Below are 26,293 nucleotides of genomic sequence, written 5' to 3' on the forward strand. Positions count from 1 at the left end.
TTATAATGCTATGTGGAAAGCCAAACCGGAATATCACCTTTTTGATGAATTGAACCACCATGGCTGCATCACACTTGCTGACTGGCTCTGCCTCTACCCATTTAGTAAATTTATCAACTGCTACTAACAGGTGGGTATTATTGTCCTTGAAGCGCTTGAAGGGTCCAACCATATCCAGCCCCCAAGTTGCAAACGGCCACGTAAGTGGAATCATCCGCAACTCTTGAGCCGGAACGTGCGCACGGCGGGCAAACTTTTGACATCCATCACATCTTTTGACTAAATCCTCCGCATCAGCATGCGCTGTCAACCAGTAAAAACCGTGGCGAAAAGCTTTGGCAACCAAAGACTTTGAACCGGCGTGGTGACCGCAATCCCCTTCATGAATTTCTCGCAAAATCTCACAACCTTCTTGAGGAGAATCGCATTGCTGAATTGCTCCTGAAACACTGTAACGATGTAACTCCCCGTTGAGTATGGTCATGGACTTGGAACGCCGGATTATCTGTCGAGCCAACGTTTCCTCAGCTGGTAACTCGCCTCGGTTCATGTAATCCAGATATGGGATCGTCCAATCCGGTATGGCATGCAGAGCTGCCACCAACTGAACCTCCGGATCAGGAATAGCCAAATCTTCTTTGGTTGGTATTTTGACTGACGGATTGTGCAATACGTCAAGAAAGACATTGGGCGGAACTGGTTTACATTGGGAACCAAGACGACTTAAAGCGTCTGCCGCTTCATTCTTCCGCCGGTCTATATGGTCCACCTGATAACCTTTAAAGTGACCAGCCACTGCATCCACCTCTCGCCGATATGCAGCCATGAGTGGGTCCTTAGAATCCCAAGTGCCAGACACTTGCTGAGCCACTAGATCTGAATCGCCGAAGAACTTAACCCGTCTCAAATTCATCTCTTTAGCCATCCGAAGACCGTGGAGTAAAGCCTCATATTCAGCTGCATTGTTAGTACAAGGGAACATTAAACGGAGGACATAACAAAACTTGTCACCTCGTGGGGAAGTTAATACGACTCCAGCCCCCGAACCCTCTAACTGTCTGGACCCATCAAAATGAATAGTCTAATATGTATTATCTGGTTTCTCCTCAGGTGCCTGTAACTCTGTCCAATCATTGACGAAATCCATGAGTGCCTGGGACTTGATCGCTGTGCGGGGTATATATTTGAGCCCGTGAGGTCCAAGCTCAATGGCCCACTTGGCAATCCGTCCAGTTGCCTCTCTGTTTTGAATGATGTCGCCCAGAAGAGCTGAACTGACCACTGTGATAGGATGGCCCTGAAAATAGTGTTTGAGCTTCCGGCTTGCCATAAACACCCCATACACCACTTTCTGCCAATGTGGATACCTCTGCTTTGACTCAATGAGCACCTCACTGATATAATAAACCGGCTGTTGAACCAGATACTCTTTGCCAGGCTCCTTGCGCTCTACCATAATGGCTACGCTGACAGCCCAGGCATTAGCAGCCACATAAAATAATAATGGCTCTTTATCGATCGGTGCTGCCAGCACGGGCGGTTCCACTAGCTGCCTCTTCAGATCTTCAAACGCCTTATCAGCTGCCTCACTCCAGACAAAGTTATCTGTTTTCTTGAGCATCTGATATAAGGGGATGGCCTTCTCTCCAAGGCGGCTGATAAACCGGCTCAAGGCTGTAATCCGGCCAGCCAGACGTTGAACATCGTTAATACACGCCGGTTTAGCCAAGGATGTAATTGCTGCAATCTTTTCCGGATTAGCCTCAATGCCTCTGTTTAAAACCAGAAAGCCTAAGAGCTTGCCTGCCGGGACACCGAAAACACACTTCTTCGGATTGAGCATCATCTTGTAAACTCGGAGATTGTCAAAGGTTTCCCGTAGATCATCTATCAATGTCCCCTCCTTTATGGATTTGACCACAATATCATCCACATTCGCATGAACATTGCGCCCAATTTGCTTATGAAGGCAATTCTGAACACATCGCTGGTAAGTTGCCTGGGCACTCTTGAGTCCAAAGGGCATGGAAACATAGTAGAAGGCTCCAAAGGGAGTTATAAAGGCTGTCTTCTCCTGGTCCTTAACTGCCATTTTGATCTGATGATAACCAGAGTAAGCATCCAAAAAACACAAACGGTCACAACCCGCCATAGCATCAATTATCTGATCAATGCGAGGGAGAGCAAAGGGGTCTGCAGCGCAAGCCTTGTTTAAATCTGTGTAGTCCACACACATGCGCCAAGTGCCGTTTTTCTTAAGAACCAGCACCGGATTGGCTAACCACTCTGGATGAAAAACTTCGACAATAAACCCAGCAACCAACCGACGGGCTACCTCTTCACCTATAGCCTTGCGTCTTTCCTCATTGAAACAGTGGAGGAACTGTCGGACCGGTTTGAACTTAGGATCAATGTTGAGTGTGTGCTCAGCGAGTTCTATCGGTACACCTGGCATGTCAGAAGGTTTCCATGCAAAGATGTCCCGATTCTCACGGATGAACTCGATGAGCACGCTTTCCTATTTGGGATCCAGGTTAGCGCTGATGCTGAACTGTTTGGATGAATCGCCAGGGACAAAGTCAACCATCTTAGTGTCTGTAGCTGATTTGAACTTCAATGCTGGATCATGTTCCGTAGTTGGCTTTTTTAAGGAGGTCATGTCTGCCGGATCAACTTGCTCCTTATAGAATTTTAACTCCTCCGTGGCACAAACCGACTCAGCATAAGCCGCATCGCCTTCTTCACACTCCAAAGCAATCTTTCTACTTCCATGTACTGTGATAGTCCCCTTATGACCTGGCATTTTAAGCTATAGGTAAACATAACATGGCCTTGCCATAAACTTAGCATAAACCGGCCGCCCAAACAAGGCGTGGTATGAACGTTTGATCTTCACCACCTCAAATGTCAATGTTTCTGACCTTGAATCGTGGTCATCTCCAAAAGCTACCTCCAAAGCTATCTTACCAACAGGATATGCAGACTTACTAGGCACCACACCATGAAATACCGTATTCGACTGTTTAAGATCCTTATCTGTCAACCCCATACGGCGGAATGTATCATAATACAAAATATTGATACTACTTCCCCCATCCATGAGCACTTTAGTGAACTTGTATCCCCCAACTTGAGGGGCTACCACCAAGGCCAAATGACCTGGATTATCAACCCGGGGCGGGTGATCCTCTCTACTCCACAAAATAGGTTTCTCCAACCAGCGTAAATACTGAGGTACTGCTGGCTCAACAGAGTTGAATGCCCTTTTGTGAAGCTTCTGATCACGTTTGCACAAACTAGTAGTGAAGACATGATATTGCCCGCTTTTCAGCTGTTTGGGATTGCTCTGATAACCCGACTGCTGCTGCTGCTGCTGACTCCCCTGATGGTTGTTACCTCCCTGGTTGCCTTGGTGTCCTTGATTGACATGTCTGGTTTGATTTCCTGGAAACCCTGAACCGGAACCACCACCTCTGTAACCCGGCCCGTGGAAACCTCCTCCTGAACCGCCGGGCGGGCCACTGTCATATTGGAAGATATTGGAATTCTTGAAATCCCGCATGATATAACAATCTTTCCAGAGATGTGATGCTGGTTTCTCCTTTGATCCATGCTTTGGACAGGGCTGATTTAACAAACGCTCCAAATTGTTGCCTGGACCTCCACCCCTTTGGGGCTGCTTGCCTTTACGGTGCTGGCCATTCTCCTGCGCGTTGGTATTTGCGACAAAGTCCAAACTACTGTCGGCCTTGCGCTTACCAGTGTTTCCATGGCCTGCCGAATTATGTTGTTGGCCTTTGGCATTGCCGTTCTTCTTACCCTTCTCCGGTTTGTCCTCCTCTAAATCCGGATCCTTGGTATTATCTAAATCGGCATATTTAACCAAAGCGGCCATGAGTGTTGACATGTCGTTGCAGTGACGTTTGAGCCTTCCCAACTTCCATTTCAACGGTTTGAAATGCCAATTGCCCTCTAACGTTAACACTGCGGTGTCTGCATTGATACGACCTGATGAATGCAAAATCACCGAGACCCGTTTGACCCAATGGGTCGTGGACTCCCCTTCCTCCTGGACACAAGCGGCCAGATCTACAATTGACATTGGATGCTTACACATATCCTTGAAGTTCTGGATAAACCAGTGCTTCAGTTCGGCCCATGATCCAACAGAGTTGGTCGGCAAGCTCTTCAACTAAGTGCAAGCTGTTCCTTCCAACATCATGGTAAAATATTTAGCACACACCGCCTCATCCACATCTAACATCTGCATTGCCATCTCATAGCTCTCCACCCACGCCTCTGGCTACAAATCGGCAGTGTAATTTGGTACCTTACGAGGTCCCTTGAAATCCTTGGGTAGTCGCACATTACACAAAGCGGGAGTTAAACACGGTACCCCTAAGGAACTGAACGTCGCCCTGGCTCAACGGAGGCAGTGGGGTGAACCGGAGTATGCTGTCGTGCTCCGTGTCGAGCTGTCAACTCGGCCTCTCGACGTGCGCGGCCATGGTCCACAACATCTTGCGCATTAGCACCTCCCCTAGCCGGGTTGTTCCCTCGTGGCGAATTTCGGCGATGTGCACTACTAGACACGGCCGGTTCGTCCTCCACGTGTCTGCTATAACTCCAGCTTGGACGGGGAGTGGAATGAATCCTCTCACGGCTGTGTGAATATGCTTGCTATTGATTTAGTGCTGTCTAAAGGAGATCCCTGGCCCGACGCGCTTCCACTGCAACTGGTGACCCGCCGTCGGTTGGGAGGGCCGCTAGGCGTGAAGCGGCATCCACAATGTTGTCCAACGGGTTGGAATAATGCCCGGGCGGCGTTGATGGTACAATATTGTTCTGGCGAGGCAGGTCCGTCGTGCGCGGCTGAACCAGCGCTCCTGCTCCCGGCGCCCCCGCCCGGTTTAGCGTGGGTTGGTTACCAGCTCCTGCACCTGGCATGTTGAAAAGATTCTGCGGCAATTAAACCGACGGGAGACGTGATCGGTACCTTCTTCTCATGACTTCCTCTGAAGCATTCTGATCCAGTCTAATCCGGTAAGCATGTGCTTCCAACTCGGCCCGCTCTGTAGCCATCCTGGCGTTCTCTGCTGCCAGGTCCGCTTTAGCCTGGGCTATCTGATCTTTCACTTTTACAATCTCCGCATCGTGCTGGTCCCTGGATGCTGCGTCCACCTCCGCGTACATCAATGTTGCCAGAGCGTCGAACAAATCAGACAAGACTTGGGCCGGAGGTGGCGCCGAGCTTCCCGCCCCTGCTGGTGTGGCCGTCGTTGAACCGGAGAGTATTGCTGCGGCGGTAGATGAATGAGGCGCCGATTGCATGCCGGCCATGAAGATGGCGGCCCGGTTTGGCAGACCGGGGGAATCCGGAATATTGTTGCCCTCGGATCCTCCCTTAATCCGGCCGTCCTGCAACTGGTAAAGCGATTCAGTTTCTCCAGAAAACTCATCATCAGATCAGACTACGGTTTCTCCATCGGACACCGGTCCGTCCTCGTACCCCGATCCATGGACGACACCTACGAAAACATGCCTTGCCTCGGGCTGAACTGGCGAAGAACTTGCACGCTGAGCCGTTTCGATGATGTCGGTGCAGATGTCCGGCTCGGGGGCCGGTTCACCGATCTTGCCGATGAAGACGTGAATCCCACCAAAGGGGACCCGGTACCCATATTCGATTGAATCGGCCTCGGGACCCCATCCCGCGTTGTCGATGTAGAGCTTGCCGCGTCGACTCTTCGTCATCCGGCCGACAGCGTATCCCTTGAGTCCATCGAAGCTGCCCTTCAAGAACTCAAAACCATCGTGTGATAGCCCCACGGTGGGCGCCAACTGTCATGGGTTTGTCACGGCAGATGTCCTCATGAAAGGACTTAGTCATGGAGCCATCGCAACGGGTTAGCTTAAAGGGGTTAAACCGGACAAGGGGACACGGGAGTTTATACTAGTTCGGCCCCTTCGATGAAGGTAAAAGCCTACGTCTAGTTGTGATTGGTATTGCTAGGGTTTCGAAGGCCAGGGAGAGAATCCGCTTTGTCTGGCTCTCGAGTTGTTGTTGTCTGTCCCTAAACCGCGGCCGGGTCATCCCTTTATATACATAGGCTGATGCCCGCCGGGCTACAGAGTCCCAAAGCCGGATCATAAACGTATCCGGTTCGGCCTCTCTCTTTCTATCTTACTATACAAGTTACATGACTAGGCCGGTTTACATTTACAGACTGTAACCCGCCTTTGGGCCCTCCGTAAAGTGCCATCATCTTTACATCTTCATGGGCTTCTAATCTTCAAAGAGTCAACCTGGCTACATAAGGCCGGTTTACCTCCAGTAGTAATCTCCCCAACAGGGGCTTAGCTGCAGTCCAGTACTCGCCTAATTATAAAAAATCCTACCGAGTGGTGAGCAACCCTCCCACTCGGGGGCTTAGCTGTAGTCTAGTACTCACCTAAGTTTCAAAAATCCTATCGAGTGGTGAGCAACCCTCCCACTCGGGGGCTTAGCTGCAGTCCATTACTCGCCTAAGCATAAAAAATCCTACCGAGTGGTGAGCAACCCTCCCACTCGGGGGCTTAGCTGCAGTCTAGTACTCGCCTAAGTTTAAAAACACGCTCCATCCTTATCCGCAAGGAGGCAAGGCACATGTCAACCATTATCTGTCCTCGGAGCTTCGACACAAATACAATGTCCGCTCCATCCTTATCCACAAGGACGATGAGGTGCAGGTCGACCACGATCTGTCCTCGGAGCTTCAACACAAATACAACATCCGCTCCATCCTTATCCGCAAGGACGGCGAGGTGCAGGTCGACCACGATCTATCCTTGGAGCTTCGACACAAATACAACATCCGCTCCATCCCAATCCACAAGGACGACGAGGTGCAGGCCATGGGCAATACCAAGTACCTCTGCCCATGATACACTCTATTGAACTGCCTCACAAAGTCAGTAGCAACTCAAACTGAAGAAACAAGTTCTACTCAAAGAGTCAAAAGATCCAAAAGCAGCCAAGTTCATATAAATCCTACAAGGTTCCAGATCGCGGTTCAAGGTACTCGAGCACGGGCCCGAAGAAGTTTAAACGGTTACAAAAACCACTCGACATACCGAGGCAAATTTAATCGGACCATAAAAAGTTTGTTCACTCCGCGGGAGGACTGGCAGGCTCGACGAATTTGTCCAAGTCGATTCCATCTGCAATCCGAGTGGGGGCAACAACAAAGGTTTCCATGAAGGACTGGAAGTCGTGTTTTCTGGTATTGGCAACCTTGATCGCTGGTAGCTTCTCCTCCTTGGCTTCCTTGCAGTGGACTCGGACTAGCGATAGAGCTACATCAGCACCGCAGTGAGCAGATGACTTCTTCCACTCCTGCACTCGGCCAGGGATCGCGTTGAGTCGAGTCATCAAAGACTCCAGGTCATTCTGGGGCGTCTCCCGTGGCCAAAGTGTTGAGTCAATCCGTGACACCGCAACCTTCAGGCGAGCAAGGTAGGCCGTAACACTAGCAACATAGGATTCCAGTCGGAGCACGTTGATGGCAGCTTCATCACCAACAGGGGAAAGGACGGGGTCCAGGCCTGTCTCAATTCGTCCGGTTTCTTCTTCAAAGTTTTGGCAGAATTCTAAAAATGCACAGAAATAATGAGTCAATGGTTGCATGGTGAATCGACGATAGCTAAATAGTTGGGCAAGGAAGAATACCTTCGAGCACAAGGAATAGCTTCTTGGCGAGTGCCCCCAGATAAACTTCCGGATCATTTCTCTTACGAGAAATGCCTTCAATCTTCCCGTTCAAAGCCACTTTGTCTTCCTTCAGACGAGTTACTTCTCGGTTGGACTCGTTAAGGGATGTCATCAACTTGGTGTTTTCTTCCTCCAGCGCACCCACTGAGGCTAGTTTCTTGTTAGCAAGTGCAGTCTTCTCCTGAGCCTCCTTTTGTGCAGCGGCAAGATCGAGGTCCTTTTTCGCTAGAGCTTGCTTCATTTTCTATGAAAGATATGTACTCGGGTCAGACAGAAGAACGAGGAGATGACTTGTGAGTCGGCCAAGATAAACAATCGACCAGTTGTTACCTTCCATACCAGGTGTTTCATCTTTGGCCTTTTGCAAGTTCTGCTTAGCCAGCTCCAAGTCAAGATTGAGTTGTCTCTGCTTCTCCTCGAATTCGGAAAATTTGGAGATGAGCTCACAGGATTTCTGAAGCCAATGAATGTTACATCACCGAACTGAATCAAAAGTTATTTCACTCCCGAGTGAAAAGAATTCTCAGACTACTGCCGAATCAAACATTCAACAGTAGTCTCGGGGACTACACCTAGTGGGTGCACTTAGGGTGCCCCCACTGGTTCAAGTTACACTCGACATGATCCGTTCAGACTGAGTGAGAAAGTTATGACTCTCATACCATAACTGACTGCCCGCAGTCAGCTACGGTCTCAGGGACTACACCCAATGGGTGCACTCAGCGTGCCCCCACCGGTTCAAGGACTCAATCGACACAATCTAGTCGACTCAAGAAGCAAAGACTATTCAGCAATGAATTAAACACCTAGTGGGTGTATAAATGCAAAAAGCAGACTGACGAAAAGATGTACAAGGAAAATTTTCGGGTAGCATATCCTAACAGAACAAGCGACAAGCTAAGAGTTCAGTCGGTAATCAACCAACCTGGACGTTGCTCTGGAGAGCTGAGCTGGCATCATAAGCAACTTGACTGGCCCCTCGAACCACCTTCATCTGCTCCATCATGATGCCTGCCTGGCGTATGGCCTCCTTGGCAGCACCCACTTGGTCCTTCGAGACACGATACGTAGTGAAGATTGGAGATGGTGTATCGGCTGGGATTTGAGCAGTCGACGCCGAAGGTTGAGCACTCGACAATGGTATGGCAAAAGTCACAGAAGTTCGGTTAGCATCGCCGGTCTCCTAGATCACCGGCTCTGTCACTAGCGTCGATTGGGGCACCTTGCTAGTTGATGCCTTCTTACTCCTCCTGGGCCTCAGCGACACATCCTCGTCGTCATCTGGAAGATCAATAACATGGGGAGGAGATGCAAAAAAGAATTAATCGTCAGAATTCAGTCGATCAACAAAATGGCTGAGAAAGCAAAGACAAGTTTGCAAAAGTCATACCCAGGTTAGAAGTGACTGTGTCTTCCAGATCCTCGCCATCATCCCTGTAAGCAGAAGTCCCAGAAGTAGCAGCTCTGCAAGTTTCAAGATTCACTCGGACAAATGAGAAAGAGAGTCAACAGCATAAGTCCTTGATCAAAAAGTGGGGACAAGACACTTACGTAGAAGCGACGGGGACGTTAATCTTGATCTTGGGCAGGGTCTTCCAAGGCTTTGGTTCTCCAACTTTTGGCTGCTTTGGAACCTTCTCAGTCAGCATAGGGGAAGAGGTCCGAGTGCGCTTGGAAGTCAGTCCGGTCGGCTTAGCTACTTTGCCGCAGATACTTGTTGGGTCGTGCTTATGTTTGGAACGCTTTTTGTTGTTAGGTGGTGACTCGACTTCTTCACCACTGCTCAACTCCTCGCTTTCCTCCTCCTCTTCTCCTCCATCAGACTGCCAATCCATGTTGTCGCCTCCGCTTTCTTCTCCTTCCTGGTACTGCTCTTGCTCCCCGTTCGGCATCGAGTACTTCTCCGTATAAACCTGCAAAGCAAAAGAGGTGACCAAAGGATAGTCGATTCAGTAAACAACTGCAAGTCAGAATGAAAAACACTCGGAGATAAGAGACATACCTTGTCTGGTTGGTTGTTGGTGTCGAATGGTAAAACTCTTCAGGACCCCCTGGGGTTATCCTTGTTCCCTGTCATGCTTTGCACCCACTGTGCCACCGTCTTCTCATCAACGTCCTCCAGGTGGATCCGAGTGCAATCTTTAATCCCCAAGTACATCCACATGGAGTGATCACGAGCCTGGAGGGGTTGAATACGCCAACTGAGGAATACCTCGAGCAGATCCATACCAGTCACTCCCTCATGGATCAGCTGAACTACTCGCTCCATCAACATGGACACCTCCACCTTCTCTATTGGAGTCACTCTCAAGGAAGTAGCTTTCTGAACTCGCGCCAAGGAAAAGGGGGGAGACCTGTCGAATGACCAGGGGTCGACTTGTCTTTGCAATAAAACCAAGTTGACTGCCACCCTCTAACCGAGTCAGAGAGAGTCATCGTAGGAAAAGCACTCTCCCCCCTCATCTGGATACCTAAGCCCCCACACATCTGGATCACCTGGGTTTTCTTGGCCTTTTTCACAGTCTGCGAGCGGCATGTCAAGATGTGCTTAAACAGACCCTAGTGCGGTCGGCAGCCCAGAAAATTCTCACACAAGGAGACATAGGCTGGAAGGTACGTGATTGTGTTGGGAGGGAAATGGTGGAGTTGGGCTCCGAAGAAGTTCAGGAATGCATGGAAAAAGGGATGTGGGGGCAAAGAAAAACCGCGGTCGACGTGAGTGGCCAGTAAGACACACTCACCCTCTAGAGGCTGCGGCTCAGTTTCATCCCCCGGGAGCCTTCAGGAATCATGCTCAATCAGCCCGCTCTCAGCCAGTTCTTGCAAATCATCCAGCACGATTGTGGATCGGATCCAGTCGTCCTAAACCCAACCGCAAGGCAAACCAGATCTCGACGACGACCCACTCCTGCCGGTCTTCGTGCCCTTCACATTCACCGCTCCCTTCGTAGCGCGCTCCAGCGCCGCCATCTTGTCCTTCGCCATCATAGCGAGGGGGCACACGGACGGGAGGCGGCGTCGAGGGCGGAAGCAGCAACGGTGGAGAAGTAGAGGAGGAAGAATGAGAAATTGAGGTGCACTGTGCAAAATTCCCCAACCCAACGCCTTATATGGAGTCATTTCCGAGTGACTGGCGACTGGGCCCGGGCAATCATGTCAAATCCCACAACTATCGCTTGCTCGGTACATGGCGAAAAAGGTGGCGCGGTGATCAAGGCGCTCCTGCCTCGTCCATCCCGATTACTGCGGCCTCCTCCATCCGACGCGCTTCCCAAAATTTCAAATCCTGCAAGATCCGGAAATTGCAGAGCAACCTGTCAGACTGAAGATTTCTTTCATATCAACACTCGAAGCTTATCAGCAAAAGTTCACTCGACTATTTTAGAATGGATCAAGGCGACTGAAAATGAAGTCAAAGTTGTCGCATAACTCATCAGTCCAAGGAAAATACTTCCGCAACATGTAACAGAGTCAGGATCAACTTCCACTCCTTTTTCCACTCGAACCCTGAACCATTCTGAGGCTAATGACGAAGACATATACCTAGGGTAGGGTCATAGGCCTGACCTAGACACCCTCCCCAAGGACACTGGCCTAAAGTCGTAAGCATTCGAGGGATACCATCATTCACTCGACAGTAAACACTCCACTCGAAAGACTCAAGTTCACTCGAGAAAGGAGTGAACACTCTACCGCGACAAGAGTCACTCGATAGCTAGAAGGTCCAAGGACACTCTGTATGGCAACGGTCCGATGTTACCTTATAGACTTAATAGTCATTCATGTATCTTTATTGCTGACGTTATGAGTAAGGTCCATCTTTATGTACCTTAAACCCTGTGTAATTGAGGACTGGAGGGGTCCGACACACTCTATATAAGCCACCCCCTCCTCCGGCACAGGGGTTCGCACCCCCTGTAACTTCACGCATATTCCAATCGACCGAGCCTCCAGGCACCGAGACGTAGGGCTGTTAGTTCCACCGCGAAGGGCCTGAACTCGTACATCTTGCATGCACAATCTCCACGTAGCTAGGATCTTGCCTCTACATTCTTACCCCCCTACTTTACTGTCAGACTTAGAACCACGACATATGCTGTTTGGGACAGATTTGGACGCTGACTTGTGGGTCTACATGGTTGACGTGTACGAAAGGCTTTGTCAACTTAGTCCACAAATGATTCTAGCAGCCGTGACCATTGGATATTAATCCAAATGTTGTGTTGCTTCTTCAATATCTGATCTTCTTGCTCCAGCCACCCAAACCAGCGGCGGTGGGACTGCCTGCTCCTTCCTCCCATGGTTGGCTGTGCTGCCACACAGGCCGCACTGCCCCACCCTACTCCATCACTAGCCAGGCCATTCCTCTACTCACCCACACCTCCTGTTATTTTTCGGCGACGGTAGCCGAACTAGTAAACCCTCGTACTCCCCACCGCATGGGCAACAACTGTCGAGTCTTCCCCGACTTTGGGTCGTTCCCTTGCTAGGCCTTGCCGTCATCCACCGGCTTGTTGCTCTCTGCTCAACGTGGTCAACGAACGACATCCATCGGAAGAGGACTATATGTGGAGAGGCTGTCAACTGGGTCCACGACCGCATGCAAGGAAGTGCCTCATTATTACACACAAAATAATGATTCCTCCCCCTGACAGCAGGGACCCACGTGAAGTGTCTCTGTATTTCATGAAAAAATGTTCCTACCGCTGACAGCTCGACCCACCAGCTATATCTTCGCACGCAAGGAAGTTCCTCCTTATTACGCACAAAAAATGAATACCCCCTGCTATCTGGGACCCACCATAGTTGGAGGCTAACTTGTGGGCCTACTAAGTTGACGCAGGCGGAGGGCTTTATCAGCTTAGTCAATATGAACGATTCTAGCTCCAGTGACCGGATGATCACTACAAAAAAGTACACTTCTGTGATGATACATATTTGTCACAGTAGGTCACGTTTTCTGTCATGTATATACATCCATGATGATTTTATGATAGAATCAAGATAGTCATACATGTGCTGTCGCATAAGTGTTCCATGACAATACCAAAATTATCATCACGGAAGTATTCACTTCCATGACGATAAATGACGCATCATGGAAGTGCTTTCGTCAAGGGTAACCGACACGTGGCATCCACCGTAACGGGTTGCCGTTTAGCTATCGGGTCCGGTTTTTGATCCAATAACTAGTTAAACAGCTCGGACCAATGGGGATTTTCCACATGTAAAATTCTCATTGGCCGAAGGAAACACGTGTCAGCTCGTCATTGGGTAAGATAGGCGCCCATGAGATGTCGACACGTGCGACGGCCCAACACTGGCCCATTTAGCTTCCAAAGGCTGGCCCGTTTGACTTGCTCAAAAGTTAGCGGGCCAACTGAATGCAACTATCCTTAGGTGGTTTTGGTAATTCATAACAACATATAGCTCATTGAGCTAATGCTATTCCAAGATGATTATTTCAGGAAAGCTCAATGATTGGCATGGCATGGATGTGAAAGTGGAACCCTCAAAATGCTAAGGACAAAGGATTGGCTCAAGCTCAAAAGCTCAAGACTCTTCATTTTATATTTTAGTGATCCAAGATCACATTGAGTCTTTAGGAAAAGCCAATACTATTAAGGAGAGCCAATACTATCAAGGAGGGATGAGGTGTTGCTTAATGAGCCTCTTGCTTCATGTGCTTAGTGATATGCTCCAAAACCCTCAACTACTTTCCCATATCCACATATGACCTAAACCCTAAGCCAAACTCGGTCCTACCGATACTTCCTATCCGGCGCCACCGAGTTTCACTTGTCATTAGCCACTGCCAAACCCTAGCAATTCGGTCCTACCGATAGGGATCTCGGTCTCACCGAGATGGGGTTGCAAACTCTCTGTTTCCCTTTCGTAACTTTTCGGTCCCACCGAAAGAGCGAATCGGTCCCACCGAGATTGCATTGTAAACTCAGTGTTTCCCCTTTGTAACTTTTTGGTCTCACCGAGTTCCACTCGGTCTCACCGAAAGAGCAAATCGGTCCCACCGAGTTTGCCTGACCAACTCTCTGGTTAGCTAATTACCAAATTCGGTCTCACCGAGTTTGTGTAATCGGTCTCACCGAGATTACGTTATGCCCAAACCCTAACCATATCGGTCCTACCGAGTTGCATGTCAGTCCCACCGAAAATCACTAACGGTCACTAGGTTTACATTTTCGGGCCGACCGAGCTTATTGATTCGGTCCCACCGAGATTGGAAAATTGTGTAATGGTTGGATTTTGTGTGGAGGCTATATATACCCCTCCACCTTCTTCTCATTCGATGAGAGAGCCATCAGAACACACACACCATTCCGACTCATATGTTCTGAGAGAGAACCACCTACTCATGTGTTGAGACCAAGACATTCCATTCCTACCATATGAATCTTGATCTCTAGCCTTCCCAAGTTGCTTTCCACTCAAATCCTCTTTCAACCAAATCCAAATCCTATGAGAGAGAGTTGAGTGTTGGGGAGACTATCATTTGAAGCACAAGAGCAAGGAGTTCATTACCTACACACCATTTGTTACCTCTTGGAGAGTGGTGTCTCCTAGATTGGCTAGGTGTCACTTGGGAGCCTCCGACAAGATTGTGGATTTGAACCAAGGAGTTTGTAAGGGCAAGGAGATCGCCTACTTCGTGAAGATCTACCGCTAGTGAGGCAAGTCCTGTGTGGGCGATGGCCATGGTGGGATAGACAAGGTTGCTTCTTCGTGGACCCTTTGTGGGTGGTTGCTTCTTCGTGGACCCTTCGTGGGTGGAGCCCTGTGTGGACTCGCGCAACCGTTACCCTTGGGTGGAGCCCTGTGTGGACTCGCGCAACCGTTACCCTTCGTGGGTTGAAGTCTCCATCAACGTGGATGTAGGATAGCACCACCTATCCGAACCACGGGAAAAACATCCGTGTCTCCAATAGCGTTTGAATTCTCCAAACCCTTCCCTTTACATTCTTGCAAGTTGCATGCTTTACTTTCCGCTGCAAATATACTCTTTGCATGCTTGCTTGAATCATGTGATGATTGCTTGACTTGTCCTAAATTAGCTAAAATCTGCCAAGAACTAAAATTGGGAAAAGGTTAAGTTTTTATTTGGTCAAGTAGTCTAATCACCCCCCTCTAGACATACTTTCGATCCTACAAGTGGTATCAGAGCTTTGGTCTCCATTTGCTTTGATCTCCATAGCTTTTGGTGGTCATAGCCTTGGTTTCACAACCTAGGAGAGTATGGCGTCTAGCGAGGGAAATTATCACCGTAGAGGTCCTTACTTTGATGGTACTAATTTTGCTAGTTGGAAGCATAAAATGAAAATGCATATTCTTGGACATAACCCCGCCGTTTGGGCTATTGTGTGTGTTGGTTTGCAAGGTGACTTCTTTGATGGGAGAGAACCGAACCGTGAAGCTACCGCGGATGAGTTGAAGATGTTGCAATACAACGCTCAAGCTTGTGACATTCTCTTCAACGGATTGTGCCCCGAAGAATTCAACAAAATCAGCCGCCTTGAGAATGCGAAGGAAATTTGGGACACTTTGATTGATATGCACGAAGGTACCGACTCCGTCAAGGAATCCAAGTTGGATGTGCTTCAAAGCCAACTTGACAAGTTCAAGATGAAGGATGGTGAAGGTGTCACTGAAATGTACTCTAGGCCTGCTCTCATCACAACTGAGATTGCCGGCTTAGGAAGTGAAGAGATGACTGATAAATTCATCATCAAGAAGATTCTAAGAGCCTTGGATGGAAAATATGATACCGTGTGCACATTGATCCAAATGATGCCCAATTACAAAGATCTCAAGCCAACGGAGGTGATTGGAAGAATTTTTGCTCATGAGATGTCACTTAAGGATAAAGAGGAACTTCACAACAAATCAAGTGGTGCCTATAAAGCCTCATGTAAAGCCCCTACATCATCAAGTGAGAAACAAGACTTCAATGAAGAATTTAGCTTAATGGTGAAGAACTTCAACAAGTTCTACAAGAGTAGAAGCAAAGATAGAAGCTCCAAGTCAAGGTCCTACAATGACAAAAGATCTTCTAGTCGAGAGCAAAACTGCTACAATTGTGGAAGACCCGGACACTATTCCAATGAGTGTACGGCTCCCTACAAGAGAAGAGAAGATTCTCCAAAAAGAAGAAGCAAAGGATCACCACCAAGAGAGAGAAGGAGTAGAGATGATCGTTATGAACGAAGACATCAAGCTCATGTTGGTGAATGGGTATCCGGCTCCGACTCCCCCCAGCCACTCCGAGAGAAGTTATTACTCCGGACTCCGAAGATACTCAAGATGAAGGTGTTGCCGGTCTAGCACTTGTGTCAACCAACTCCTACGACATATTTGACTCACCAAATGAAGGAATTGGAAGATGCTTCATGGCCAAAGGTCCTAAGGTAACACACCCCGAGTATGTTGATTTCAATAGTGATGAAGATGACTTGTTAGGTGATGATTTGCTTGGTGACAACTCTAGTGATGAATACTATGATGAAAGTCAATTAATCATGCTAATCAAGATAAAACGAATGACAATGATAAGGAGAAGATTGAGGCCCTAACTAAAGAACTAAAACTCTTAAGTTAGCTCATGAAATCATCTTCGAAGAGCATCGAGAACTTTTAAGAGCTCATGAGAAATTACGCTTTGAGAAAGCTCAATCTTGACAAGAGCATGAGTTCTTTAAAAGCAATCAATGATGATCTCCGCAAGAAAAGTTCTTCTTACATTGCCAAGCGTTTACTCTTATCTACTTACATGCCTCAAGTCAAGTCTAGTAACAAGAAAGATTCTTCCTCTAGCAGTAACAATGATCATGTTAAATCCAATATTGTTGCTTCTAGTAGTTCTCTTGATTCCACTAATGATTCTCTTAGCCAAGTTACACTTGAGCAAGAAAATAGCTTTGAAGGAATTATAGAGAAAGGAGTGTACAAAAGCCTTGCCGGGAGTAAGCAAATTCGAGGAAAATTGTGCGCAAGCAAGGAATGCCACCGGAAAGATCAAGGTGTTGGTTTTGAACGAAAGTTCAATGCCAATGGAGTTGAGTGGGAAGAAGATCAATACCCCAAGACAAATTTTGTCCCTCAACAAGAGAAGTATGATGCTTCTTTCAAGGGGACACAAGCTCAAGATGATCTTCCACCACAAGACTTACAACAAAAAGGAAGGACAAGCTTCAAGAGGAAATTGATGCATTTGAAGAAGCTCCTAAGACCTTAGTCAAGTGGATTCCCAAGACTACTTCAAGTTCCACTTCATCAAGTACGACTACAACTCCAAGGATTCCCATCAAGATGGTGTGGATCCAAAAGAAGAAGAACTAGAGTTCTTGAGGGTGACTCCGCCAACATACTTCACTCTTATCATTTGGCAAGAACAAGTGCAATCAACTTCCACATCTTGCACTAGTTCAAGGAGTCACAAACCCTCTTGTTGGTAAGACAAGGGACAAGGTAACCTAAAAGTTTTCATGGACATCATCTTGTGTGTGCATCACTCTATGTCTATGGATATCCTTGTTTGTTCCTTGTGGGACTAACCCATGTAGGTATTGAAAGTGCAATTCACTCAAATGGATAGCTCCAAGTGATCTACATCAACATTGAGCATCCACATCTTCAACATCTACATGAAGTCATCATCGACAAAACCCGAGGTTAGTTCATCCCTCTAAGGGGGGATATCACATCTAGGGGGAGCTTTACTCTAAGACTTGAGCTAAAGCAACTCTAAAGATGTGAACAAAACAATGCTTTATGTAAAAGTGGTAACCCCACTTGAGCTTAAACGATGAGTATGACCTATGATCAAGTGTTCTCACTTGACTCCTAAGTCAATATACTCATATATAGATGACCTAGTCATCGCAAATTGCTTGATAGATGCTAGAATTGGTTGTGCATGCCTTGCCACATATTCATTTCATCATTGTGTGAGCATGCTGGTTGCATATTTTACTCATTCGAGGACATCCACTTGTTGTTTTGATTGTTTGGTTTTATTTCCTTTTGCCAAGTGGATGGACAAGAATGCCTAAGAACCTCCTCTAGCTATCTATGCTTTTCTCGTCTCAAACTCTATTCATGCTACATCACAAAATTTGATCAAGTCAGATTCGAACCACTCTGTGTGAGGAGCGCTCGGAGTCCCCGATTCGTCATAGACTTAAACTTCCAAAACCTCTTTATGATTCTCGGTCTGACCGATACCCCACTTTCGGTCCTACCGAGATCATTAAGTTGATCTAGGTTTTCGATCTCGGTGGCAACGATTTGAACCATTCAGTCACACCGAGTTTCAGTAACTGCTTGCAGTTATGAATCTCGGTGCCACCGAGTTGTTCCACTCGGTCACACCGACAGGGTCGGGCTATATATAGTCACGGGCAAAATTTTGGAAATTTCTCGAACCCCTTCGCCCGCGCGATAGCCTGCTCTGCCCTCGTGGTCTCCGGATCGTCTTCTCGCCGCCAGCAGCCTCCAGTCGCTGGTCTCCGTCGCCGTCAACGGGAATTCTGCCCCGCCGTTGCCGCCGTAGCAAGTCCCCGCCGAACTAGGGTATGGACTTGATCTTTGTGCTATTCCTCAATCTGATTCCTAGCACATTGTGATCATATTGATTCTTAGCCACGTTTGATAAACTTCTATCCAGTCAAAACGCCCGTAGATTAGGTTTGATTCGAAAATTCTAGGTTTAGGTTTCCGCCGAAACCACTATCTCGGACCCACCGAGTTGAAAAACTCGGTCCCACCGATTTGGCTTATGCCATTGCACAAGTGAGACTCGGTCTGACCGAGAATTACTTATCGGTGTGACCGATTTTTGAACTCAGTGAAACCCTAGCAGTCTCGGTGCCACCGAACTGTGACTCGGTCCTACCGAGTTCACTAGTTTAGGTTCCAAAACTGCTTCGGTATCACCGAGTTTGAAAATCGGTAGATCCGAGATGATTTCAGTGGGAAACTAAAACTAAGTTTTTGGATCATTCTTTTTGCAAAAATCTCTGCATTTTGTGATGCTCATCCTTTCTATCTCATCTATAATCTATTCACAGGGTCAGCAGTCAGTTTGCAGCATGTCTGATCAAAGTGATAGCCAAAATATGTCAGAGCAGCAAGTGGTGATGAGTGAGGGCACTAGTCCCTCCAGTTCATCTGATGAAGGCAGCAGGAGCACTCCTAGCAATTTGCCAAAGGCTGCCACGAGACAAAGGAAGAAGAGGACTTCAGATTCCGAAGATGAGGACTATGTGGCAGAGGAAGAGGCCACTTCCAAGAGAGTTGAGCCAGCTCAAGGCACTAAGCCAGGTCTGAAAATCAAAAGGCCAGCAGGCAGGCAGCCCATGTCAAAGGCAAGAGCCTCAACTGAGAAGCCCACTCCCCAAGAGCCAGTTGCAGCTGAGGGCAAGAAAAGGAAAGGAAAGGGTGAAGAAGACTGTGGCTAGAGTGCTTGGCAAAGTCTTCCATCATGGAAGAAGAAGAGGAAGAAGAGGTAGCTGCACCAGCGCCCAAGGCACCCAAGCTAATGGGAGATGCCATAAAATCAGGGGGAGCTGCTTCCAAGGCCAAGTCAGCTCCAAAGCCAAAGCCTAAGAGAAATACAAGGAGCATTCCTGCAGCTGAGAAGAACAAGGCCCCAGTGCCTAAGACTGTTGCTGAAGAAGAGGAAGAGAATGTCCTGAGAAAGCTAAAGCCCAAGATCCCAGACCACAACGATGCTCATCCTGTGGCTGAGGATATGAAGCTCAGGAGAGATTCAGGGCTGAGAAGTGGAGAGAAGCAGACCCATATGCTTCAAGAAGAAGGACTGCCGTGGACTACAGTTTCACACCAAGGAGCAGCAGGATTTCTATGAGACTGTTTTGCTAGATAAGAAGCCAATTGTCTGTGACATGAGATGGGTTGACTGGACCTACACAAGGAGAAGGAGGAAGCACTACCCAGGAGTATATGACAGCTTTAATGCTTGTGGAGTAGCTGACTTTGTTGGGCAGAAGCTCACAAAGTGGAACGAGGAACTATCATGCAGTTCTACTCCACGGCACACTTTTATCCAGATGGGAGGATCACATGGATGTCTGAGGGTACAAGGTACCAATCAGTGGCTGAGTGGGCACAGATCATTAAATTGCCCCAGAGGAGCAAGATGATGACTTGGATATCTATGCCAAGAAGAAATATGGACCACAACTCAATGTCAAATATGTACAAGGAGATCCCAAATGAAGCACTTGATACCTTCAAGTTTGGCTCAGTACATTACCTTCTGTCAGGGCTCCCGACGATCAATTGGATACTAAGGCACACCTTACTGCCCAAGTCTGGAGATCACAAGATGATCAGAGGCCATGCTATCAACTTGCTACATGTGTTTGATGTGCCTCAGAAGTTCAAGGTGATGAGCCTCATAGTGGAAACAATCAAGAGGACTGCAGCAGATCAGAAGAGGAGCTTGCGGATATGCCCCTCAGATTCAGGAGCTCATCAACTCCAAGATGGGCACAGGCATATACTTATTGGATAAGGAACACCTGCCCATCCGTCCAGATTTTGAGGATAACCAAGTGGTCATGACTGAGAATGAGCCATCATCAGTTCAAGCACAAGCAAAGAAGGAGAAGGCAAGAAAGGAGAAAGCTGCCAAGATGCCAACTCAAGAGGAGGCATCTGAGTATTTCTTGAAGACTAAACAAGAGCAGCTTGGTTACTTGATTGCATCCACGCTGAGGATTGAGCAAAGTCTGGCCACCCTCACTCAGAATCAGCAGAGCCTAGAGAGAATCATGGAACAGAAGTTCTATGACTTGGATGTCAAAGTAACGGAAGTTCAGTCTGCAGTGGAGCAGCTCCAGGAGGACATGCAGGAGAGGAGAGGCAGGACTACCACTCATGCCTTTGCCAGAGTGCCACGAGGCCCGAGGTCATCTGCCGTGCCAGTTGCTGACACAAGAGCCACCACCTCAGCACCAGCCACAGCCTCAGTTCCACCAGCTCCAGCATCTACTTCAGCTCCAACTCCAGCGTCTACTTCAGCATCTACCGAAGCCTTCGTCCTTGGAGTGATCCGGACTCCACCACCACCTGAAGATCAAGCCTGAGCGTCGATCTAGCACTATGCATTTTCTAGGAACTTTTTGGTAACTTGTTGCCAAAGGGGGAGAAGATGTATAGATCATAGGCTTCGAGAGAGAGAGTGTTGCTTTTCTCTCTTGCTTTATTTGGTGGTTTTTCGAACTTGTTTGCTTTTGAGTGCTTGAGATACTACGTCATTATTTGTGAGACATTGATGATCATGTGTTTGATCATAAGCTACACTTAATGCTTGCTTAATATTATTATCCTATCTATCTTGTGTGATCATGAGTGCATGTATTTCATTCTTATCATTTTGAGCGCTCCACCAAGATGTATGTGACATGGAAGAGTAACCCATGACTCTAACTCTTTGTGCATTTGCAGTCCAAAGCAAATTTTAAATATGCACAAATTTAGGGGGAGCTCTTACTTATCACATACTTCTCAAAGCGACGATATATTTCTTGCTTATTATCATTTGTCGAAGCTTTGATCTATATGTTGTCATCAATTACCAAAAAGGGGGAGATTGAAAGTGCAACTATCCCTAGGTGGTTTTGGTAATTCATAACAACATATAGCTCATTGAGCTAATGCTATTCCAAGATGATTATTTCAGGAAAGCTCAATGATTGGCATGGCATGGATGTGAAAGTGGAACCCTCAAAATGCTAGGACAAAGGATTGGCTCAAGCTCAAAAGCTCAAGACTCTTCATTTTATATTTTAGTGATCCAAGATCACATTGAGTCTTTAGGAAAAGCCAATACTATCAAGGAGGGATGAGGTGTTGCTTAATGAGCCTCTTGCTTCATGTGCTTAGTGATATGCTCCAAAACCCTCAACTACTTTCCCATATCCACATATGACCTAAACCCTAAGCCAAACTCGGTCCTACCGATTCTTTCTATCCGGCGCCACCGAGTTTTCAACTTGGCATTAAGCCACTTGCCCAAACCTAGCAATTTCGGTCTCTACGAAGGATCTCGGTCTCCACCGAGATGGGGTTTGGCAAACTCTCTGTTTCCTTTCGTAACTTTTTGGTCCCATCGAAAGAGCCGAATCAGGTCCACCGAAGATTGCAATGTAAAACTCAGTGTTTCCCCCTTTGTAACTTTTCGTTGGTCTCACCAGTTCACTCGGGGTCACCGAAAGAGCAAAAATCGGTCCCACCGAGTTTGCCTGACCAACCTCTCTGGTTTTAGCTAATTTACAAAATTCGGTCTCCACCGAGTTTGGTGTATCGGTCTCACGAGGATTACGTTATGCCCAAACCCTAACCATATCGTCCTACCGAAGTTGCATGTCAGTTCCACCGAAAATCACTAAACGGTCACTAGGTTTACATTTTCGGGTCCGGACCGGCTTATTGATTCGGGTCCCACCGAGATTGGGGAAAACTGTGTAAAACGGTTGGATTTTTGTGGGAGGCTATAATATACCCCTCCACCTTCTTTTCTCCATTCGATGAGGAGAGCATCAGAACACAACAACACCATTCAACTCATGTTCTGAGAGAGAACCAACCTACTCATGTGTTGAGGACAGGACATTTCCAATTCCTACCATATGAATCTTGATCTCTAGGCTTCCCAAGTTGCTTTTCCACTCCAAATCCTCTTTCACCAAATCCAAATCTATTGAGAGAGAGCTGGATGTTGGGAGACTATCATTGGAAGCACCAGAGCAAGGAGTTTTCATTACCCTACAACACCCATTTGTTTACCTTCTTGGAGAGTGGTGTCCTCCTAGAATTGGCTAGGTGTCACTTTGGGAGCCTCCGACAAGGATGTGGAGTTTGAACCAAGGAGTTGTAAAGGGCAAGGGGATCGCCTACTTCGTGAAGATCTACCGCTAGTGAGGCAAGGTCTGTGTGGGCGATTGGCCATGGTGGGATAGACAAGGTTGCTTCTTCGTGGACCCTTTGTGGGTGGTTGCTTCTTCGAGGACCCTTCGTGGGTGGAGCCCTGTGTGGACTCGCGCAACCGTTACCCTTGGGTGGAGCCCTGTGTGGACTCGCGCAACCGTTACCCTTCGTGGGTTGAAGTCTCCATCAACGTGGATGTAGGATAGCACCACCTATCCGAACCACGGGAAAAACATCCGTGTCTCCAATAGCGTTTGAATTCTCCAAACCCTTCCCTTTACATTCTTGCAAGTTGCATGCTTTACTTTCCGCTGCAAATATACTCTTTGCATGCTTGCTTGAATCATGTGATGATTGCTTGACTTGTCCTAAATTAGCTAAAATCTGCCAAGAACTAAAATTGGGAAAAGGTTAAGTTTTTATTTGGTCAAGTAGTCTAATCACCCCCCCTCTAGACATACTTTCGATCCTACACCAGCCCATGAAAATCCTGTCAACGATCTGTTTGCATATAGCCCATTTTACGTCCCGGTAACTCATGACCCGTTAGGGCCTTCCCGAAATCGTCCCAGCAACGTCATGTGGGCCGTCGAATATAACACCAGCCCGTTTCACTCTCAGCCCATGATGGCCCATGGCGTGTTTTGGCCCATATGAGGCCTTTTGTATCTTTAGGCCCTTTAGTAGCCCACGATGACTCTGGCTCGTAATGAACAGTAAATTTCTTTGTACCCATTAACGGACCATGATTCACATGGGCTATTTCCAGCCTATGTTGGCTTTCGTCCTACTGACGGCCCATATGTTCTTGGGCTCCTTTCCGGCCCTCGATTACTTTTGGCCTGTTACTGGCCCGTTCCCCTAATGGGGCAAATTCGGCCCGTGTTTTGAATCGGCCTGTTTGTGGCCTGTTAACCCATTGCGCCGTTTCCAGCCCGTACTATATTCTGGCCCATTAACGATCCGTTATGCCTGTGATAGAATTAAGCCGTTGCTGTCTTACGGCTTGTTAACGTCCCGTTACCATACTAGCCCGATACCAATTACGCCCGTTTACGGCCTAAGTGGGCCCATTTATCCGACGGCTCATAGGAGGCTCATGGATCGTACGGCCTGTAGCAGGCTCAAGGTTACCATGGTCCGTATATGGCCCATGGTTGTTGCGGTCACTAGCAAACCAAGGAAAAGGAAGAGTAGGAAACAAATAAGCCAGAAACTAGCGCTAGGCTATTAAGGCAATTGCATAGATTACATCCACTGGGCATCCAAGTTCGCCACTAGTGCAAATATAGGGAACACCCTACACTATACAAAAATGGCTTGCTGTTTTCTTGAGCCGGTGGGTGCATGTTAAGAACCAACTTTGTATCACAAGAAAACAAATTTCAACTATAAAACAAAAGGAAGGTTGGCATAAAAGTTAATAGTCTGGCAGATAAATGCAGCACCAGGAGTTCAAAAGCTCAGTTCATTTAACCTGACTGTTACGTTTTCATATTGTACTGTCAGATGGAGCACCATAACCTTTGCCTTCAATTCTCCTAGGCTCCTAAACAACATAGCAAATGTCTGATAGTCTGGTTTCAAAACCATGCATATCTTGACGACATCGAACAATGGATGTCCTTGTTTCACAAAGGGTCTCTCTTAGGGAATGGACTTGTGTCTGCAGCATAGATATAAAATTGTTTTGTTCTTGCATATCCGGATCATTAGGTAGTCTGCAGGAGATTGCCTTAACAACCAACCCAGTATTACATATGAACATGCTTTCGGCACTATTAGTGGACAGGTACTAACCCACTGCAGCAAGAGGTGACATTGCGGTCATAGTTGCCTCGTCACCTTCAGAAGGTGGCGGTTCCACCATTTTTTCCATAACTTGCTGAAAAGTTGAGTTTTTACATTAGTAGTACTAGAACAGAAGATATTAAGGAGACAGCAAAACAAAACAAAATAGCTTTGGTCTATATACATAATTTATTCTAGTGAATTCGTGTAAAATATTAGTTGTATTTTACTACAAAGTACATAATAAAACCAGGTTCCAAACATATGACCATGTACCATGGCTAATGTATTGTCTATTTCTTCACATTGTATTGATAGCTAAGGATAATGAGAGAAAGTTTTTAATACGATAAGCATAGTATGACATCATTCATATCACAAACCAACTGAGAACAGACAAACAGGCAATTGTAACATTGTGTGGACAAGTCGAGCACGGAACTAGATTACATATCAAGATCAAGGGAACATCACTCCTCTCTTTGAAACCTTGTAAGGAGCCATGATAAGCCAAGACAATTGTGTATAAAATTGAAAAGAGTAATAGACATTGGTTGTAGACCATGTAGTCAATGCACGAGTCAGAGTAAGTAGTAGTTAAAAGACATGAAGATTAAGGACTTACAACAATGACTTTGACTGGTGTAGTCATGCCCTTCATCTTGTGGTGTGACACTCCTTGAAGATTTCCATTGCATTTGGTTCAGGTACTTCTTGGTCCTTGCGGGCTTTCCTCTGCATTTGGAACAAGTCTATATACATCTGATAATATGGCACAATGAAAAGAGTAAAATAGCAGCTAATTACAAGAGCCTCGCAGTGTGCAATATAGGTACGAGATCCTGTCGTCTATTGGAATTTCACTTTCGTATGGTTGGCCTTGTTCTTTTAACATTTCACCTACAAGAAGATAGATTTGTGAGGCACATGCGTAAATAGGAGTTGAACATGTGATCTGATCACATACATATAACGTACTTGATACTTTGGATCAGACCAGTGTTTAACGAGGCCTCTCTAGTCGTCATCCAATATATTTTCCACTTGAGATGTTTGGGCAAGTTCACTATTAGCCTTGCCTTCAAAGTGAGTTTTCCTCAAGTTATACCGATAATGTCGCAGAGCAGACTTGAAAACATGGGTGCAAGCTTGTCTGGTTGCATCATCTTCGCTATACAACTTGAACATCATCTGTTGAAAATTACGTGAGTCTCATTATCAGCAACCTACAAAGTATGGGATAGAGCAAGACGATATTACTAGTTTCCATACATAACCATACTTACAGATAAATGGTCGAGGAAGGTGTTGAACTAGGTTTCATCTTTGTCATTCCTGTAATGAATCCATGTTGGGAGGATACGTGCATGACACCTAACGACAACCGCTGCCTCTGATACTAACTTGGCCGACTCTGTAGCATCACGTGGCCTTTTTAAACATGCCTCAAAATGGATCTCCATTCTTCCTCCTCTAGATTTAGTTAACCTATCGAGCATTATCCCTGATGTTTGTTTCCTCTTGTGCCTAGGTGCTAGTCCAACAACGAACATAGGAAGCGTTAGTGTACATCAAACTGTGAGACTACATATAAACAAGCATGCAACTATAACTTGACTCGAGCAACTACCTTCTTGTTGTTGAAGCTCACAAGGTTCATCTGATCTTGCCAACTCATCTTGTGTCAAGAGTGCTTTGGAAGTAGTGTCAGGTGGCAAGGGAGCTTGGGAACATGCTGCTAGCTGAGTTGACAAATGAGTAACTCGTGCAGCTGGTGGTACTGTG

The sequence above is a fragment of the Triticum urartu genome, chromosome 4 (assembly GCF_003073215.2).
Source record: "Triticum urartu cultivar G1812 chromosome 4, Tu2.1, whole genome shotgun sequence".
Classification (NCBI taxonomy): Eukaryota; Viridiplantae; Streptophyta; class Magnoliopsida; order Poales; family Poaceae; genus Triticum; species Triticum urartu.